Genomic DNA, 21,689 nt, shown 5'->3' with positions numbered 1-21,689 from the left:
ATGTCACTGCAGCAAATATCGTGGCACGATAAAGGTGCAAAACTAAAAGATGTAGCTGTAAACTGGACAGGACAGAGGAAACTCCCCAAGGGTAAACAAAACTGAACTTTAAGCTCCTGAAATAAATATTTTTCAGACAGCTCTGACTGGCTCTCGATTTATCTGGGAGGATGGCTGTTTAGGCTACGGTCACACGTACGCAGAATCAACAGTACTGAACATTCGCCTTTCAGTTCACTTCTATTTAATGAGAACTAAGAGGTAAATAAAACATTTGCATCACTGTGCGTTTGTGTGTGAGAGAGAGAGATCTTTTGGAGGAACACAACATTAATCTACATTAGATCCTGACAGATCTTGTAGGTGTATCAGGAAATGTAAAACTACAAACCTTGTGATAAACGATTTATTTTATCTAAATGTTGTCTGTAATCACAGACTTTCTGGAGGTGGACTCTCAAAGACTCACTGTGAAGTTGTGGCCTCAGCTCTGAAGTCCAATCCCTCCCATCTGAGAGAGCTGGACCTGAGTGACAACGGCCTGGAGGATTCAGGAGTGACGCTGTTGTCAGCTGGACTGGAGAGTCCAAACTGTAGACTGAAGACTCTCAGGTCAGTTCATGTGTTTTGCACTTGTACGGTGTATATCTACCTTTAGTTGTCTTGTTTTCTGGGTTTGTCTGAGCACAGACTGCAGTTTGTCTCCAAATTTCATCTGCACTCAAACAGAACTGGTGTCAATCAAGGAAACTGTAGGATTTATCTTCCAATGTGCTGCACAATTAAATTAGTGTTTATATTTTTGTTACATGTGAGACAAATCTGCAGGTGATTGATTAAGGTTGATGATTTATCTTGTCTGTCACCAACAACAGCGGACATGTCCTCACATTATGATGCATTTAGAAAATGATGTCACTTTGTGTTCTGACTCAACTAGTAAACAGGAAGATAAAAATATACTATATTTTTTACAAGAAGGTTTGCGGTCACATCTAAGATTAGGAGAACATGCTTCTCATTTTGCTCAGTGCGGATTTGATCCAGTTATAAAGAAGACTGAGGAAGCAGAGCTCAGTCAGTCAACTGAGTGTTGATGAAGATGACAGTGATGCTGAGGATCGTCTAAATCTGTGGTTTGAAATGAGAGCAGATGTGCTGGGACAGGTGTTAAAGAGGTGTCGAAGTTACAAATTTACTGCATCTTTTTCTTTTTTCATAGTCATTCATGTCAAACTGACCATTACGGATTTTATATAAAACTACATCTCTTATTTCCAATAAATGACACATGGTTGTTATGAAAAGTGAGAAGTGAAAGTGAAAACAACACAGCTGATGTGATAATTATTAGTCTGCTCATTGATGAGGACATAGTAATCTGGAGCTACACATCTCAAACCTCCACACATCTCATTGGATTTTAAGTTAATTTTTATCTCCATCTTTTATTCTTTCTTCAGATTGAGGAGGTGCAGGTTGTCAGAGATCAGCTGTACTTCTCTGGCCTCAGCTCTGAAGTCCAACCCCTCCCATCTGAGAGAGCTGGACCTGAGTCACAACCAGCTGCAGGATTCAGAAACGAGGAGACTGTATGATTTTCTGCTACACATTTAAAATCTGAACACGTCTCATTGGATTATAAACAGACTTTTATCCACATCCTTTATTCTTTATTCAGATTCGGGGGGCGCTGCAGTTTGTCAGACCTGAAATGTGCCTGTCTGGTCAGTGGTTTGAAGTCTCGACTCACCCTTCTAAGACAGCTGAATCCGAGTCACAACGAGGATTCAGTAGTGAGGCTGCTGTGTGATTATCTGGAGAGTCCACTCTGTAGACTGGAGACTCTGAGGTCAGACACCATTTTTTACTTCTGTGCTCAGATATGGACATCGTGCAAGTGTTTCACAACAGTTTTAATGTCTGTCGAATATGTCACAGACATGAAGAGAATACACACAACAGGTGAAGGGCAGTTTTCTCCCTGTGCACTCTCTTTTTCTTTCTCTCCCTCCCTCTCTTTTCCCCTCCCACTTTCTCACTCTTTCAACAGGGGAAAAGAGAAAAATGACATCATATTTATTGATAATTATAAAAGGCAACTCCATGTAAACAGATAGGTTGTGATAGGCGCACACACACACACGTCAAAAGTGAGCAGCAGCTCAACAACACAGCCGCCACGCACTACAGAAGCAGCCAATGTGACTCACGCTGCTTCTGTCAGCAGATATTGTATCTTCACTCAGAGTGCTGAATGCGTCTGTTTGCATTAAGCACCCAAATAAACAAAATCAATTCATTTAAATAATAAAACCAGAATAAAGATCTAAAACTACACCTCCTCACACACACTCTCTCTCTCATTATATTTACTGAATATACAAAGATTTTATTTTTACAACACATTATTATTTTAGTTTGGTTTAAATGGCTGGCCTGACACTTTTTTCTCACTATTGCTAAAAAAAAAGTATAGTGTAATATCAGCATACAAATTAAAGTTTGATTTATATTAAAGGTGCTCTAAATGATTTTGGAGAAAGGTAGTTCATTGTTGAGTGTTACTGCAGGTAGTTGAGTTGGTAGTCTTATCTTACATTTTGCAACTTACTTTGTGAGGAAGGAAACGTCCTGAATTCCTGTCCAAAAATATCTATCGCCACAAACAAAGCTAGAAAATTGTTCCAAGGCATCCTTAAAAACATAAATGTTGTCCATTCTTAAGTTTATAAAAAAACTTCAAAAAGTTACATTTATTCTTTATTCAGATTGAGGGGCTGCTGGTTGTCAGAGATCAGCTGTGCTTCTCTGGCCTCAGCTCTGAAGTCCAACCCCTCCCATCTGAGAGAGCTGGACCTGAGTAAGAACCACATGCTGCAGGATTCAGGAGTGAAGCCGCTGTTTGAATTTCTGCAAAGTCCACACTGTAGACTGAAGACTCTGAGGTCAGTTCACTGACTCTGCTTCTGATGTAGATCTTTAAATCATGTAAATAACATGTTTTAGTGTTTAATAAAAGCTGTAAGTTTCCTTTAGGTCATATTTTCATATTTCTTGAACTAAATTTAGTCTGCAGTCACTGAAGACTTCTGTTTCTTAACAGTAGAAAATGTCCACTGTTAGTTGTTAAAGTAAAATAAAGTTTATAACTTTTAGTAAATGGGCACATCTGAATACAGAATATCCTTTTGAACTAATGTTTGTTTAAAACTGATCAAGTATTATTGATGAATATGAATCTGTGTTGACACAAATACGTTTATGAATGTTGTGCTGACATTTGGATAATGGATAATGTCTATAGAAGCCTGACATCATGATGATCCTCAATAACACAATAAGAAAGTCACTCCAACACTTAAAATCTGAACACATTTGTCTGTCTTATAAATGGATTTTCATCTACGTCATTTATTCTTAATCAGATTAAGTCGCTGCTGGTTGTCAGAGATCAGCTGTGCTTCTCTGGCCTCAGCTCTTCAGCCCAACCCGTCCCATCTGAGAGAGCTGGATCTGAGTCACAACGAGCTGGAGGATTCAGGAGTGAAGCTGCTGTGTGATTTTCTGCACAGTCCACAATGTAGATTGGAGACTCTCAGGTCAGTTTAATGACTCTGTTACTATTGGATCATGCCATGCCAACTCACCCAAGCCCTCCCAGTTCATGTCAGTGATTTACTTGAAAAAAAACAACAAACATGTTTAAACTCCTATGGTATTCGTAGGACCTTGCAAAGTCCTATAGCTGCACGACAAATACTTTTTTTAATGTTTTTTTTTTTTTTAAAGTTTGGCCCTCATAGCTTTGTATGTTTATTCTCAGCCTCATCAACTGCTTATTTTTCACTGGATTGGGCTGAAATTGACCTGAACATCTAAGAAACTCCAAGGATAATTTACAACATGTATTCATTTAAAGGGTTGTTGCAGAATGTTTGTAATCAAATTAAAAACAATCAAACATTTAAACATTTTAAATCTGAACACATTTGAAAGGATTACAAATACATTTTTATCTACATAATTTACTCTTTATTCAGACTGTGGAACTGCAGTTCATCAGAGATCAGCTGCGCTTCTCTGACCTCAGCTCTGAAGTCAAACCCCTCCCATCTGAGAGAGCTGGACCTGGGTAACAACAACCTGCAGGATTCAGGAGTGGAGCTGCTCAGTGATTTTCTGCAGAGTCCAAACTGTAGACTGAAGACTCTGAGGTCAGACACCATTTTTACTTCTGTGTTGCGATTTAATGATGTGAAAGTTGTGATGGCACAAAACTGCAGACATAAAGCTCATACTATACTCATCCATTGTGAGTATCTTAAGGATCCAGTGTGTAGATTTCAGGGGAGTTATGGGCAGAAATATAACATTTATAATTATGATTTAATTGATGTTAAAGCGTGATTGATGCTATAGCCTTATGCAGCTTGTCCTGGACGTGGCAGCACACAACGTGGCATTTCAAGGCAGCTTCAGTCTATTTTACATTTTTGGAGCACATTTTGATATGATCTTGAATAATTCCAGGAGTCCTTCGTTTCTCTGTGGTCTCTGAGTGGAATTTCTAGGTTGGCACATATCATAGGAATGTCCAACACAACTTTAACATGTTCCCTGTTTCACTTAACAAATTAAGGGGCATCACTGTGCAGTATGTTTAACTCGGTCCCATGGCTTTGCAATTCCCTGTATGATGCCAGCTTAGTTAGCACAATAGCACGCAATTTGCTAGACTCACGTTTGATGCAGGCCTCTCCAAGGCGTTTCCAACTTTTGCAGCCATCTTTTACAAAATTAAACTCTGTGTGCATCTCCGGAAAATGTCTATACGCTTTACAAAACATTGCCTCTAGTTCTTTACTTTATTCACTCCATTTGAACTTCCCATAACAGTCGCTATTGAATGTGCGCAATTTCCCACCTAAGAGTAGCTGAGTATTATGCCAGCTTTGGTTGAATAGCTGGTTCCTCCATGGCTGATAAGATCCAATGGTCTTTCAAGCAGGAACATTGTCTTCTAAAGTTACATAATTTATTCTTTTTTCAGGCTGAGTTGGTGCAGTTTGTCAGAGATCAGCTGTGCTTCTCTGGCCTCAGCTCTGAAGTCCAACCCCTCCCATCTGAGAGAGCTGCAGCTGAGTAACAACAATCTGCAGGATTCAGGAGTGAAGCTGCTGTGTGATTTTTTGCAGAGTCCACACTGTAGACTGGAGACTCTGAGGTCAGTTCACCAACTCTCTGTCACTATTGTAGATCTTATATGTTTAATTAACGAGTGAACCTAATTTATTCTTTTAAGTACTCACATACTGTACATAAACTTCCCCAAGGTCATATTTTCATATTTCTTGAGATAAATTTAGTCTGCAGTCACTAAAGGCTTGTGTTTCTTAATAGTAGAAAATGTCAGTTGTTAAAGTAAATTAAAGTTCATAATGTTTGGTAAATGATCACATCTGAATACAGAAGATCCTCTGAACAAATATTTGAATGAAGTCTGTCTAGAGGGATCATCATGATGATCCACAATAACACAATGACAAAGTCGCTCAACTCATTTTAGAGAAAAGCTCATTGAGGAGGACATAGTAATGTTGAACTACACATTTACAATCTGAACACATCCTATTTGATTATAAATGTATTTTAATCTACATTATTTATTCTATATTCAGATTGTGGGGCTGCAGTTTGTCAGAGATCAGCTGTGCTTCTCTGGCCTCAGCTCTGAACTCCAACCCGTCCCATCTGAGAGAGCTGCAGCTGGGTGACAACAAGCTGCAGGATTCAGGAGTGAAGCTGCTGTGTGATTTTCTGCAGAGTCCACTCTGTAGACTGGAGACTCTGAAGTCAGTTCATCTGCTTTGTTCTTGTACAGTTTATATCTAACACTAACACAGGCTGCAGGATTACAGAGTGAAGCTGTTGTGTGACTTTCTGGAAAATCCTTACTGTAGACTGAACACTCTGGGATCAGACACCATTTTGTACTTCTGTGTTTTTGTTGAGATTAATATGATGTGAAAGTTGTGGTGATACTAAACTTCAGCTAAAAGGCTGATAGTATACTGATCCATAGTATCTTAAAAGGTCCAGTGTGTATGTATTTAGGAGCAGAAATAACTTATAATATTGGCAAAGATGGAATATACTGGCCACTGGTGGAGCTGGCAGAGTAAGAGGTGAAGTCACGTCATCTTTATTAAAGTAGAAGCACGTCATTGAACTAGAGAGTTTAGAGATTTTCTAAACTTTAACTTTCTAAAGCTTCAGCTCTGACCCGATTATTACTGATTGAATGAATTTAAGCAGGAACATTGTTATGTTATGTAAGTTTAGTATTTATTCTTTATTCAGATTGTGGAGCTGCAGTTTGTCAGAGATCAGCTGTGCTTCTCTGGCCTCCGCTCTGAAGTCCAACCCCTCCCATCTGAGAGAGCTGGAGCTGAGTGGAAACAATCTGCAGGATTCAGGAGTGAAGCTGCTGTGTGATATTCTGCAGAGTCAACACTGTAGACTGGAGACTCTGAGGTCAGTAGAGGGATGTACTCAGTCCATTCTTGTATCAGCGGTATTGTACGAAACATCACATCAAAGCAAAGATCCAGTATTTCCTGGGAACAGTCAGCCAATCACGTCAGCCAAACTTGTTGGGATCAAGTGTTTGCGTTGATGTGAAGACAGGTCATTCATGATCAGTAATCACAGCTGATGTTTTGCTGTTCATTCTTAATGAATACAAAGGAGCTTCAACATCATTTGTACAGTATATCTACCCATTTGTCTTGTACAAGTATTTTTTATAATAAACTCCATGTTTACAATTGTATATTAATATTTCAAAGTAGATGAATTATTCAATTGTCATGAGATACGTTCAGGGACTCGCAAGTGTTTATTTCCACTGTGTACTTCAGTGAAATCTGCATAGTTAACAGACTTGATGTCCAAAGTGTCTGCAGGTCTGTGAACTTCACTCCTGTGCCGCTCCACTTCTGGCCCTGCTGGTCTTTACAGTGGATGTGCTGCATCACTGACTGACAGCTGATGAAGGGAGTCTCTGTAAACACTCATTCATGACTTCTGTTGTCTCTCTTCTCTCATCAGATGGAAATGGTCTCTGTAAGGGTGGTAGTGTGGAAACGATCAGCTGTGTCCTCATGATCCAGAGAGGTTGAAGCAGCAGAATCAGCTGAGATGACCCTCAGTGCTGCGGCCTGAACTGCTCTCACTGGAGATCAGCTCCAGTGTCAGACAAAATGTCAAGTCCACCATCATCCATTTGACAGGTTATCATCAGTGTATCTGGACTGCTCTGCTGCTCTATCCTTCTACACAGTCTCTGCAGACACACTGCGAATCCTCCATCTGCTCCACAATCAATCACCTACTCCACCTGGAACCTTGACGAAGGATAAAAATGTGGATTATATTGAAGCTTCAGTTCCACAAACTGTTTTGTTGCAGCTGAGTTACTATAGAATAGAACAGAATCTTTATTTTGTCTGTTATTTTACATGCAACATGCAAACACACCTGACATTTGTCCTCTGCATTTGACCCATACCCAGCTAGACATTGTAAGTACACACACACACACTGCGAACTAGGAGCAGCGGGCTGCATTGTCAGGCGCCCGGGGAGCACATGGGGGGTTTCGGTGCCTTGCTCAAGGGCACCTCGGCAGTAACCCAGGAAGTGAACTGGCACCTCTTCAGCTACCAGTCCACTTCCATATTGCGGTCTGTAGCTGGACTTGAACCGGCCACCCTCCGATCCCCAAGCCAAGTCTCTACCGACCACCGACTGAGCTACTGCTGCCCCTCAATGTTACACTGTTTGTGTTACGTTGTAGTCACTTAGAAGTTATGTCATTTGACTAGTTAGGAGGAAGAAAGTATACATGACTCCTTAATCTAGTATTTAGACCTGGATATGGTGGCGCCGCTCTTTAAATTTCAAAAACTTTCTGAAAGGAACATGAAAAGGATATAGTCGGGTAAAGATTAAGTACAGTAGTTCAGTAAGTGTACTTACTTTCCGTTAGAGGTGGGGAAATGTCTCGATTTTAAGATGCAATGCAGACGTGGAAGATTCTGCATCGATGCAGAGACAGATCATAATCGAGAGTCTGCAGCTCATGTTGATTGTTGATTGTACGGCCTCAACTGGACAATAAAGTTATGTCGCAACATTGTTCCCATGCTTTGAATTGTAGGTGGACATTAGGCCAATGTTACTTATGTAGGAGGTATGTCAGAGGGAGGCAGAGATCATCTGCGAGTGATTAAAAAAACCGATCTGTTTCTTAAAACGTACATCTCGGGGCACATGTTGGATTTTATGAACTTGCTGGGATGCACAAACTGGACGGGACTTCTGCCTCACAACAACTACTAATCATGTTAGCCATTTTCACCTGAAGCTAACGTCTGCAGCCATAAATAATAACTGTTACATCGGGCCTTGCTTATCAGCCAAGATCTGAGGAGGCTCTGTCAACTTTGCCATCCAACTCTGAGAGAGGTGTGTGCCGCAGAGTCAATAAATGCATTAACCTAAAGTTGCCATGTGAAAAAACAATACTATTGTAGATTACAACAAACATGTAAGGCACTGCAGATGCATCGAGAATCGTTTTGCAATCGAATCGTTGACAGCTGAATCTTAATCGAATAAAATCATGAGACCAGTGAAGATTCACAGCTCTACTTTCCTTCACTGGTACGTCATTTAAAAGTATAGTACATCTCATCAGGATGAATCCAATCTTAAAGGACAATGAAGTGCAAAAAACACAAACTATATCATTTCTATATTTGATGATAGAACAAGCAGAAATTAATTCCTGTAATGTGAGATACAATGAACACACATAAGGCAATTCAAGTAAAATTTAAAAAAGTAAAATCAGGATAGACGTCAGATAAAAGTAGATAAATCATAGAAAATGCTAATGATACTTTTTAAAAGGACATAAAATACTTGTGCACTGTTTTATTTCTTCATTTTTTATATATGTGTATTTAATAAACGATTGAATTTATTTTTGATTTGATGTGTAATCACCTTGATTTTTTTTGTTACTATAAAAAATAAATGTATCACCTGTAGCTGTATATTTCTTAATGGTTTAAAGGCTGTTATTGTACTATGGTACTATGATCTATAAATGACAGTGCGCTCTTGTGTAAAAGTAATGAAATTAGTAGTTGCTTTTATTGAGAAACTTAAAATTACATTTGGACATTTTTCTTCAAATTTGAAGAAAAAAGGTGTTCTTATGTTATCACGTGCACAACAATGGGAACGATGGACGGACATTTACTTATTCAGAAGCTAATTTACCAGCTCAAACTCACACGCGCACTCTTACTCAGCAACCAAAATAAAATGTTATCCTCTTACCAAATAAAATCAATAAATAAAACACTGCAGGTCTGGGTCATTGCGTGGGAGGGTAGTGAGCTGAAACAAGTGGCCATTTGTAACAAAAATTATGTACACTGTTTAATTGGTACTCACAAATTCTGAGTTTTTTATCTGCAGCGCGGGCGAAGGATGAGGAACTGGCCGATGGTTGCCAAGATGAACGGTGAGTGAGGTCATAGGCGGGACGGCGGCAACAGTCCAGACAAAGTCATAGCTGAGTGGGAGACATCTACTCTCCCAGCGAGTCCAAAGAGTTTCCTGGTCCTCTGTGAACAGGACAGTTTTCTCAGTGTCTTTGCTCGTCTCACAGCTCATTTACTTTTCACACACATACAAAAAACAAGATTGTGAACTTCTGTGTACTGTGAAACTGTAAAACCATGACGTTTTCCTGAGATAGTTATTGTGAAAATCTCATCTTGTTGCAACCCCACATGATACTCTACACGTTTTACTGTCATACTCACAAACATTGTGTCTTCCCTTGAATAAGAGTTTTTAAATTTCAGATAAAATATAAAACTCTCATTTGCGTGTCAAACCTATCGGGCCACAGCCATGAAAATTATACTGAGGATCACACATGATCTTAAATCTATAGCTAACAAGCAGCATCTGTTAAACTATTGATTGCATTAAATGATTTATGTATTAAGCAGAGCAATAAAAACACAGCTGTTATTGTGTCCACTGCGATGTGTTTCCTCTGTCTGATCTCCTACTTATAACTGACTTCAGCACAGGGCATGTGTGAACACAAGGGGGCAGCGCAGGCAAAGGAAACAGTGACGAGTCAAACAGCAGGCGGCAGCGACCCAATCTAACGTTTCCACAGAGAAGAGTCACAGAGCTTCCACAGGATTTAACTGAGACTGAACTCACTCAGACGCTGACGTCAACTAAAACTGACACACTTGTTTCCAGTCACCTCAAAGCCTGAATATAACTGGCAGGCAGAGAACAGTCAGGCCTCCTGGAGCAACTTTTCTTTCTACTATTTTTGTCTGAACATTTATGGGAAGTTCTCCCTTCTCAGAAGTGGAGGGATCTTTATGCAACCAGTTTGCTGCAAGTCCTCGGCTTGTAATGGTGTCTTCATGTCTTTGGTAAAAACTTCACATTACATAATACCAGTTACCATGTTACCAGTAGGCACATTTATTTCCATGCTCAAAAATAAGATAATTAGCACTTTACTCTTTGTTTATTAGAAGCCTATCCTGATTTAAAAGGACCACTTCACCTAAAAATGTAAAGTCAGTCATAACCTCCTCCCTCCAGGCTGATGGAAAGTCAGGTGAAGTTTCGTGGTCTACAAAACATTTCTGGAGCTTCACAGCAAAACAGCGTTGCAGCATCCTGCTAAACAACTGAACCAAACAAATAAACAAAAAAGACTCCACACAGCTCATCCAACATAAGACAATCTCTGGAAGCCCTGAGATCCCAAATAGATTTGAAAAGATGTTATTTAAACTCTTGATGCAGTGTTGAGCTCGAGCTCGAATGTTTTTGCTTCGGCTTTAAAGGGAAATGATGGTATTTATAAACCCGGGCCCTATATTTATATGTTATGATGTATAAATTATTAATACTAAAACGTAACTGCAAAGTAATCCTTTGGGGCAACTCCGACTGTCAAAGTTACGTTCAGTAAAACAACACGACAGAAACAATTCCCATTGCTATAAACCTGTTTGTTAAATAATAAGATCAGTTTTGTAAGCACAAACAAGTCTCGTTCAAGGAGAAGAAGACGACGGTGGAGACGTGAGTCAGAGTTGGAGAGAGGAGTTTGGAGTTGACCTCGAGGAACTGCCAGCAAGAAGTTATTTTAAAATTCATGGCTGAATTATGGACAGTTGGAGATGTCCCACAGAGTTATGTTGCAGATGTTAACAATGCCTTTTTTTTAAAGCCAAAATCTCCACTGTAAACGATCTGAAGAACTAGTGTTCAGAGATCAGCAGTAAGGAGGAACTGCAGGGAAGGATCTGAGGTCTCTAAACCAACCTGACCTGCATCCTAACTTAGATTTATCTGAACTGAAAACTGCCAATCCTTTTGTTATTTAAGGAAACTTGCAGGATTTGCCACCTGATTGCCTCATTTGTGTTCTCAGATTTGAAATATTTGGGACAGGCCATGTGTTTTTGTGATATTAAAGTATTTTGTGTAAACCAGCTCAGACCTGCAGTGGAAAACCAGCTACTGGTGGAATCAATAGACTAAATTCAACTCATTAGATGCTCTACGGGTGATTCAGAGTTTGCCCAGTGTGTGGCCTTTGATTATGAAAACTATCTGCTCGTCTTTCTCTCATTATCCCTCCGTCTCTGATGCTGCCTTCCTTTTCTTACAGCCGAGTCTCTCCGGCACACACAGCCTCTCCTCTGTTTGCTGTAATCTGACAGCAGCATTAGCAGCAGTGATGATGGTGGAGGTTTTCACAGTGAAATAGGCAGGAAATGGAGGGCTGATGAAATATTAATGTGGAATCATGGGAGGTCCAATGAAATCCATTAGGAGGCTCAAATCAATGGGAGGAGTAAGTAACACCAGACTCGCTCCCCGAATGACCCTGATGAAAATAACAGAGTGGTGGAAATACAGAGTCTCTGCATTGAATAGACGGAAGAAATGTGAACCTTACGTTCCTTCATAAAATACAAAGATGCACTCCCCTCTTACAACAGTGAAAACCTCGGGAATAATTATTCCCAGTAATATGGCATTAAAATGAAATGTAATTGAAATGAATGTTTAGTGGGGTAGTGCATTATAGAGCTCTGATGAAATGTCTGCATTACTCAGATGTTTTCACTCTCAACCAAGTCCTCCACGTCTGGTGGGGCGTGGGGCAATTACAGGCATAATACTAGACCAGCAGCTCCTCATGCTGCCGGCCAGGACCTCCCAACTGGCCTCAAGATGGATCTGAGGGGCTGTGAGATGTTGGAAAGGAAAGGAAAGGAAAGGGAAGGAAAGGAAAGGAAAGGAAAGGAAAGGAAAGGAAAGACGAGGGAAAAACATGTCTGCAAAACAAAATTCTGTTTATTTCTTCAAATTTGTTTCAAGTCTTTGCTTTTACTTTCAAAAGACTGAGGAATCTAAAACAATTAAAATGAAACAATGATGCTTGTAGCTCTAAAATATTATGAAATCTGTTAGCTAGCACGCTAACAGGACTGAGTATACACCATGCTAGTGGCTCTGTGAGGCTACTTGCTAACGTACAAAGACCTCACTAACACTTTGATGTTGACCTCATAAAATATGTTGTGTCACCATTTGAGCATGCTAATATTGCCCACACTGTTTATATTTGTATATATATTATTTATATTTTTGCTCTAGCTCTTCTTCTTAACTTTTTATCATATTGTTTATTTTTTTACTATTATTATTGTTATATTGAACTGTTCTTTGGCTGCTGTGATGCACAAATTTCCCCGTTTGCGGGACTAATAAAGGAAATTCTGATTTGCGTTTTAAAACTAAATACAAAGTACAGCTGAGGTTAATGGGAATGTCAGTGTTTTTGCAGGTGTTATTATCTGGTCATAAACCAGAAAGAAAGAAAAATGTTGACCTGATGATGATGATGGCCCTCGATGAAAAGGAAGATCACCAAAGTTATTACGATTCATCCTGAGGGGAACATGAACATGTGAACTATATTTTATGGTAAACCATCCGGTAGTTGTCAGTGAGATATATCGCTTGTTAAATGCACAATATGTAATTTTTGGCAGGGTCTCTCAAAACAATCAAAACAAAAGAAGTTTGCTGATTGTTGTGTGGGGAGAGCTGCTGCTCAACTGCTCATCTCGGCGAGCAAAGCCGCTGCGTACGTGCTCGCCGCCATCATCCCTCCGAGAAAGATTTTTCTAGCTCTTGTTAAATAACGAATGTCAACCTCAGGGTGGTGCTGGAGTAAAGTCAGTGGGATAAATTAGGGTTGTACCGATCCGATCACGTGACTCGGAAATCGGGGCCGATCACGCCACTGAAGACTCGATCGGGACTCGGACGTTACGACCCGATCAGAGATCGGTTTTATATATATTTATTTAGTCATTATTTGTATTAGATTGTTGATATATGGGCTATTGGTGATTCAAAATAAAAAAAATAAAATGAGTATTTACTACCACCGTTTACGACATGCGCATGCGCAGAAGACCAGCACGCCAGTTTGTTTTGAAGCGGAGTGGCGAGTTGTGGCGCACCATGTCTGCTGTGTGGAAGTATTTTAAAGTGAGTGACGAGAACGATGCAGTTGCAAACTGTCAGATATGTAAATTTGGGATATCGAGGGGTGGTAAAATATAATAAAAAATAAGGGACACCTTGGATAGTTTTCTTCGATCTTTTTAATTTTTTAAATGTATTATAAGAGTATCGGATCGGGACTCGGTATCGGCAGATACTCAAAAATCAAAGGACTCGGACTCGTATCGGGGGCAAAAAACCCTGATCGGAGCATCCCTAGGATAAATCATCTGGATGTGCCAAATATCACGTTTAAGTCTGGACCAAAAAAGATGGGAACCAGTGTACTATTTATAATAAAACTAAAATGAATGATGCTTTATTAACAACAACTGACAACTGCACCACCACTTGCTTCTACTGTTGAGCACTAATTAGACCTTTTTTTCAAACATTCAGAGCCCATCTTCATAAAAAAAGCATCACAATACTTCAGTCGTCACCAGAATAGAACAAAACTCTCCTGAGATGCTCTGACTTTAAATGGTTGGCTCTTTAACTGAAGCAGTAACAGCTGAGATCAAATGACATCTAGCAGAGCACGAGGAGCGTGCTGCTGGAAACCTCTCTGCACAGTACATCCCATATACAGTTGTCAATAGGCCCCTCAGGGATCTTGGCTTCCCCACATCTACATATATCATCGTTTTCCCAACACAGCAGAAATCTAAACCGGCAGACTCAGAAGCTGCGGTTCCTTTCTCTTCTGCCTCTCTCCTCCTCAGCTCTTTTAAATCTCTTCTCCACCTCCTTGACTTCCTCCTGCTTTCTCTCACTGCCAGTCCTTTTCTTGTAGTTGTCTCCATTTCGTGTACTGCATATGATTTGAACATGGCTGTCATTTATGTTCCCCACAGGATGAAGACTGATGTGCATCCATTTCACACATCAGCAAGCGTTTTGTGGAGTTCTGCTACATGTGTTTAAAAGTAGCATAAATCCTTTAGTGTCTCAGAGGGAGCTGTGTGAAGTCTTTTGCTCAGTCAGCGTCAGCTGAAGACTTTAAGTTTGAAATGAAACAAATCTGTGGGTGTGGAGTCAGAAAGAAGTGAGCAGACCACACCTCAGCTCCAGGCTACCTGCAGTACACAAGCAAATTTTCAACGAGCTGCCGGCAGTTGTAGTTTCATTGTGAGTAATGTAGGCACCAGGTTTTAACAAGAAAGAAGTAGAAATGAGGTTAAAGAGACAATGGCTGAATCCAAATGTCCACCCTCTGGACTTCAGCTGACGTACCGTGATGTGTTCACTGTCATCGCGTCAAGTCTGTGAGGGCGGGAGCAAGGCTGATACAAGCCGCTGATAGACAGGCCAAAAGACTACAATAATAAAATGCATTTGATTACCTCTACAGCCTATACTACAACATATTTTGTGTAATGATGTGACTGAATATTATTTCCAGCCAAGGCCTCAGTGATATGGCTAAAAAGTCTATCACAATAGATGAGATTTCATTATCATAATTATTGATCATGTTTAATGACCTGTCCTAGTTTTTTTTACGTTATTTCCTGTTTTATTTTGTAAGAGTCTTTACTCATATTTCTCGGCTGTTTTACTTCCTGTCTTTGTGTTTTCTTTGTCAGCTGTTACTCATCAGTCTGCAGAACGTTATGGTTGTCGTGTGCTTCCTATCATTCGCTAGTCACTGATTTCTGTTTCATCTGATTTACCTGAGACCTGTTGCTTGTTTGTTTTGGACCTTTTTTGGATTTTCTTGGATTTGTTTGCCGGTATTGGACGTCCTTCCTGGTTTTGACTCCTGCCTGCCTCAACTTCAGATCAGCCTTTGTACCTTCATTTTGGTGTAAATAAACTGCATCCTTCCCTCAAAATCTTGTTCAGCTGCACATCAGCTGTGACAGATTCTGATGCACTGATTTTATTATATTTATTTATTTATTTTTAAACTGTCCATCGTGTATGGGAAAGACTCTTTAAACTCGTGTTTAGTTTCCTTTATAGAGACCTGATATTTTATGGTAGCTAGTATTTCCATTTTTTCTCCAAAGAGCACTGACCTTTATAACTTTATCTTTGATGTTTGGATTCTGACATCTTTTTTTTGGGAAAATATCAACTGTAAATAAAAATATACAATTATTTTATCCTTTTTTCCCTCTCAGGCTGCATAAGAGACATTTACAGCCTGTATGTAGCCTGAGAAGCAAGACCGGGGGGGGAAAACTTAATCATTCACTGCTGCTCATTATCTCTTATTTCTCTGAGCACACTGCAATAACCGCAGGCATTTCTGATGAATATATCAAGATACTGCTCAGCTGCTCGCTATATTAGTACCTGATCAGTCGGGTGACACAGGTTAGGGAGGTTATAGGAAGGAAATGTAATAGACTAGAATAGAAACCAAAAGTGGGGGGACATGTCGCCACCATTGCCAAGTGGAAATTGTGCCCTTGGTGAGATGTTATCTTCCAACAGTAAAAGTCACAACCTCCCTTTTTCCCAGATCTAATTTGGTGGTGAACAAGAAGGCGTAAAGTTGTGAATGGCTCAGGAGCAGTAAAAAATGGACATTTTCTGATTTGAGAAGTCCTTTCCTTCTGCAAAGTCGTCCCAAGCAGAGACACGACTTGCCTGACAGCGTGGTGCACAAGGCAAACAATACAACAGATTTCCAACAAGCCCTGAAGAGCGATGGGTTTACTGCGGATGCTGATGAATGCTCACTAAATATCACAGCTGTCTGTGGTGCAGAGCAGGGGACTGATCCAGGAGGAGGAGGAGGAGGAGGAGGAGGTGAGGAAGAGGAGGAGACAGAAAGGAACAGATGAGGGAGGAGTGAAGCCAGGAGATAGAAAAAAGAAGAGGTGGATGAATGGGACAAGGAGTGATGAGGGGAAGGACGGATTCTGAGGAGGCATTAGTTTGAAATGAGAAGAAGACAACGAGGAGGAGATGTTGGTATACGAGGCAGAGAGAACTGGAGGAGAGGAAGATGAGCAAATGACTAAGGAGGCTGCCTGAGAAGTCAAGCAAAGAAGGTCGGCAGGAAAACAAAGGGAGGAAGTTTCTGATCCATGGAGGTTTTATGTGACAGAAAAGTGATTTAAAAATCGGTGACGTCATCACATTGTAAAGTCTATGGGCCGAGTGGGAAATCTCAACTGAACTCTGCTGCACGGTTTTTGACCACCCATCCATCCCAGTGTTTCAGCCGCACGGTTACGGCAGGGAATGATTACGGTCGTAGTTAAAGTAATGTCAGAACCTGCAACAGCTACAGTTTCTTCTGGTGTGGCCATCTAGACGACAGATATCCAGGTTAGTGTTTACAGTCCGAAGCCCCGAGATCCAAAAGTGATTTGAAAAGACTTTTTTTTTTTTACACATTTTTAAAGTCGAAATCTTCACCGTAGCTGCTGAGCTACAAGTGTGTGCACAAGCTTGACCGCACATCGTGGGTGTAAATGAATAACTTTCAAAATAAATGGAGACTTGCATTACGCCAGACGAGCTGTTTGGAGCCATTTTGAGTTCTTTCTGGTTGTTTTTGTATCTTTTAAATCAAGTCTCCAGCTGATTCGCTTGTTTAGGAGAATCCTGCAACGCTGTTTTGTTTTTTGAAATATTTTGTGAACTACGAAACTTCACCTGACTTTCATTTTTGGGTGAACTTTTTCTTTAAGACAAGAGAAACAATGTTTTCGGCCTTTCTTATCTAATCTATCTGTTTACGAATGCAACTAAAAAAGATGATCAAAAACTAAATTGTCATCAGAAGATAACCGATGTCCCAAATACATCCTATTTTTGTTTAGTAATCTCTTAGTTCAGTCAGTTTGCACTGGTTTAATCTTAATAATAATCTTAAATATGCATCGTTATTTATTTAAAAGGTTGAGTGAATGTACATGTAATCACTGAGCCTGCGACTAGTTAATCAGCTTAGTCAGAATAAAATGGAAATACTTGTGATGCTGCATTTTTCTATCCAATTATCAAACATACAGTGCAAACTCATTTAGACATCGACTTGAATGTGCACTGGGCAGCTGGGGAGATGAGAAAGGAGGAGGTGAAGACATGAAGCAGGAAAGATGAGGATTGTTTTTGGATGAGGAAGAAGAGGAGGAGAAAAGCAGGTGGAGGAGGAGGCTGGAGTGAGTCGGGTTGAAGGAGGGCGAGGAGCGGGTGGTGGAGGGAAAAGGTGATGGCAGGGGAAGGAGGATGACATTTGCACAAAGGGAAGACAGACAGCAGCAGAGGAGGAGGAGGAGGATTATTGGATGTGGCAGTGGGGGTGGGAGGAGTCTGAGGAAGAGAAGGGATTATTTTGGATGAGGAGAAAAAGAGGAAGATGAGGAAGACGACGACCACAGGAAGCAAGGAAGGAAGGAATACCAGGAAGGAGTGGGAGGATAAACTGATGGCTGAAAGCGTGATGCGCCGACAAAAACCAAACAACAGATTTCTCACCAGGCTGGAAGAAGGATGGGTCGAGCTGTCTGCAGCTGTGAGGAGAGGAGGGGAGGGAGGAAGGAAAAAGTGGTGAAGGAGGTGGAGATGGAAGGAGAGCGAGATGATCCAGGCCGGAGCAGAGTGGTAGTTTCAGAGAAACAAAAGAAGATGTTAAGGGAGGCTGAAGTGAGGAACACACAATCAGGAGAAGACGATGAGGAGCTGGGGAAACAGGAGGAGGAGGAGTATCACAGCATGGTGTTCAGTCAGAACAATACCACAGATTTCCAGCCAGCCTGAAGAGAGATAAGTTTAGCTGTTAGTGAACGGTGGTTAAATGTCAGCGCTGTCTGCAGGACAGGAAGAGGAAGAGGAGGAAGAAGAGGAGAGTGTTGGGGAGGATGAGGTGGCAGGAAAGGAAGCTGTTGAATGAATATTTACTGGATATTACTGCTCTCTGTCAAGTCTTCTGTTCCTGCAGCACATAATGCAGCTTACAATCACAAAGGAGCCCAGAGAAAATCTTATTTTTGAAACAGTGGGTCCTGACGATGGACAGAAGCAGACAAACGCAGCGTCTCATTTCTAGCTGGCGTCAATTTATTGTTTTTGGCCTAAAATGACTGAAACAACCACTGTTAGCAGGCTTTCTCAGCAGAAGCTGAATACAACTTTAATGTTTCCATCTGGCTGAAGAACCTTCTTATTGGTTTCATCAAGTTTAAAGCAAACAGCTTAAAAAGCTACCTTATCTTTTGAACGATGTGAGAAAAACACAGATCAGTTGGTCCAGATTTTTTTCAATCATCTTACTTTCTGTTTATAGTAGAATAAAATAAAATAACGCAGCCTTTCTCTTATATTGCCAACATTGTTATAGAGGCCGCGTCTTGTTTGAATGAACTTTACTGCAATAATCATCGGACAAAACCGACTGAGCGACACATGTAACAGTAAGTCTGAGCTCCACGTTGTGGCCAGACAGTATTAAAGCTGCAGGTTTGTGTCGTACAGAGAGGCTGATTAAAACTTCTAGATTCAGTACACAAATTAATAAAAACACTTCTCTTTAACACAGAAATGCATATTTGTGTTTTTAGCCCACAGAGCTCCAGCTCCCAAAGATTCGAGGCCCAGAAATGTGCCTGTGTTGCTACATACAGACCTCAGACAGCGACAAGTAATAAATAAACGGGGTCAACCGTTATATTAACAGATGACGAGAAGTTCACAGGGCTGAGGCACCACACTGCTTTCCATAATGAGTCATTACATCAGACATAATAAATGTTTGAGCTTTTCCAGGCTGTTTCCTCCATGAATAAAATTTACCGTTGCCTATAAGAGAGCTGAAGATGTTTGATAGGATTCCCAGAATCATCGGTCCAAAAGATTGCACCCATATACTCATTACCTCAGCGTGAGGCCGGTGATGGTGAAATCTTTTTACAACATCGATGCAGTGTAATATGGTTATATATTCATTTTCACACCCTTGGATTTTTAATCCAGTGACCCTTTCAGTTAGCTCCACTTAAATTTCATGTATTAATTCACGACAATGGTTTCCTCTTCCAGGGAGATGAACACAAATCTCTGTTATCCTCTTATTTTACAACCTTTCCACTGTTTCTTCTTCTTCCACTGTTTTCATAAGTTGTGTTATTATTTATTGTATTATTTTAGATTATTTGTGTAGCACCTCGTAAGGCGACAATCTAACTGCACTCACCTTGATATTATCTGTCACATTATGCTACGTTGTGAATTGAAAAGTAAATATAAGTTGTCATGAACACGATTATGCTCATATGACAAAGATATTAATATATAGCAGAAGTGTGAGATCAGATCAATGGAGAGACGATGCAGCTGTGCCACACATCCTATTTAATTGACGTCGCTCTAAAATATGGCTCCGAAGCACCAGCTTCTCATTATGTTAAATGCCTCAGCTCCTCTCTCCTCGTGTCTCTCTAATGCCTCCTCTGTTCACCAAGGTTTGATTTAGTCATTTTGGGGCCTAAGGCGAACACAGACATCGGAGCCCTCCACATCCTAATTTCATCCTCATTAAAACACCCACCTGTAACGTCGTCTCTTCAAGCTCGATCTCCTCTTCACCATCACTGACACAGCAATCGTGTTCACACATCTGGAACTGCGTTCCTGTCTGATGAAGGGAAACAAACGAGACTCAGTCGAGCAAAGTGAAACTGTTTACTTCAGCTGTATGTCACTAACGTATGGACACCATGGATTAGATCTGCTCAGCGGACATTGGATGAATGTGGGTTTTCATACATGTGGTTGGCTCAGAGATGTGATCATATTAAATGGGCGACATTTGCAGTTTTTCATAATGAACTCCAGAGTTTATCATCATGTGATCTATATTGTGAATTGAAAGAGGAGTTTAAGGTTGAAAGTTATCTACTTTGTGAGAACAGGCGGTACAACCCGGCTGTTTCTAATAAAAGAGCTCCTAAATTAACCAGAACATACAAAGGTCTGGAAGGGAACAAAAGACTTTGTCCTTTATGTAATGATAATTGTCTGGGGGACGAAGTATCGTTGAAAATAGAAATAAATATCTTCTAAAATACTTTGTTAAATATCCGTCTATGTTTAAACTTATACTCTTATTGATAAACCAAAGGTTGTATGTAAACTTGGAGTATTTTTGAGTAACGCCTTGTGTCTCATTCGTCTTGAATCCATTCTGGTTGTCTGGTTGTTTGTATATTGTTTATGGTTGTATGTTTTACACTGTACCACCATGTGTGGTCAAGAGTAAATAAAAATCTGAATCTAAAAAAAAACACAACAAAACATATTCACCCATTGTAAAATCCTATTTTCATAAACAATATGATCTCTGCAAGATAAGACTGGACTTTAGTGTCCGTTCATGTGGAAGAGGGTTAGGAGCCGTACACTGGGGTTTTTTTTCTCCGTGTGAATAATTCAAACCTCAATGTTTCTTTTCAAACCGATGTTTATGTCACGAGTACCTGCGCACAGTAAGTGAACATTACACGGGTAAAAAGCGACATCATTTTTTTTGGGAACGAGGTTGATTTTTCTGCACTTTTGAACCATAAATGGAGGCATCGACCAATCACGTGCGACACAGACGTGACATCACAACTCATGAGAATGGCGAACCTGTCGATTGTTCATGTCTTTCACCACTAGGGGGCGACTGATATGTTTTTTTCATGGCCAATACCGATTATTAGAAATCAAAGACTCTATTTGGGACCGATGTTCATTTGCAGTAAAAATGAAACCCTTTGTGTCAAAATTTCAAACAACCAGTGATGAAATAAACCGAAGATAAATTTACTCAAGTACTGTTACTTTCAGATTATTCAGTGTTTATAGGCAATTAATTGCAGCGTGTTACCAATCAGATATTGATGTAGGCAAGACACAGAGCAAAAAGTATCACATATTTTAATTCATTTATTTTATCTGCAATCTGACAGAAAAAACACCGAAACCAATTATGAGAAAATGCCTTGATAATCAGTCTACCCTTAGTTATC

General features: G+C 40.2%; 1 pseudogene; it reads left to right on the top strand.

Annotated features, from left to right (window-relative positions):
- Positions 1-9,052, top strand: LOC140997592 (uncharacterized; annotated as a pseudogene).
- The last annotated feature ends 12,637 nt before the right edge of the window (positions 9,053-21,689 follow it).

This window comes from Pagrus major, chromosome 6, assembly GCF_040436345.1.
Source record: "Pagrus major chromosome 6, Pma_NU_1.0".
NCBI classification, from domain to species: Eukaryota; Metazoa; Chordata; class Actinopteri; order Spariformes; family Sparidae; genus Pagrus; species Pagrus major.
This window is presented reverse-complemented; position numbering and strand designations above follow the sequence as displayed.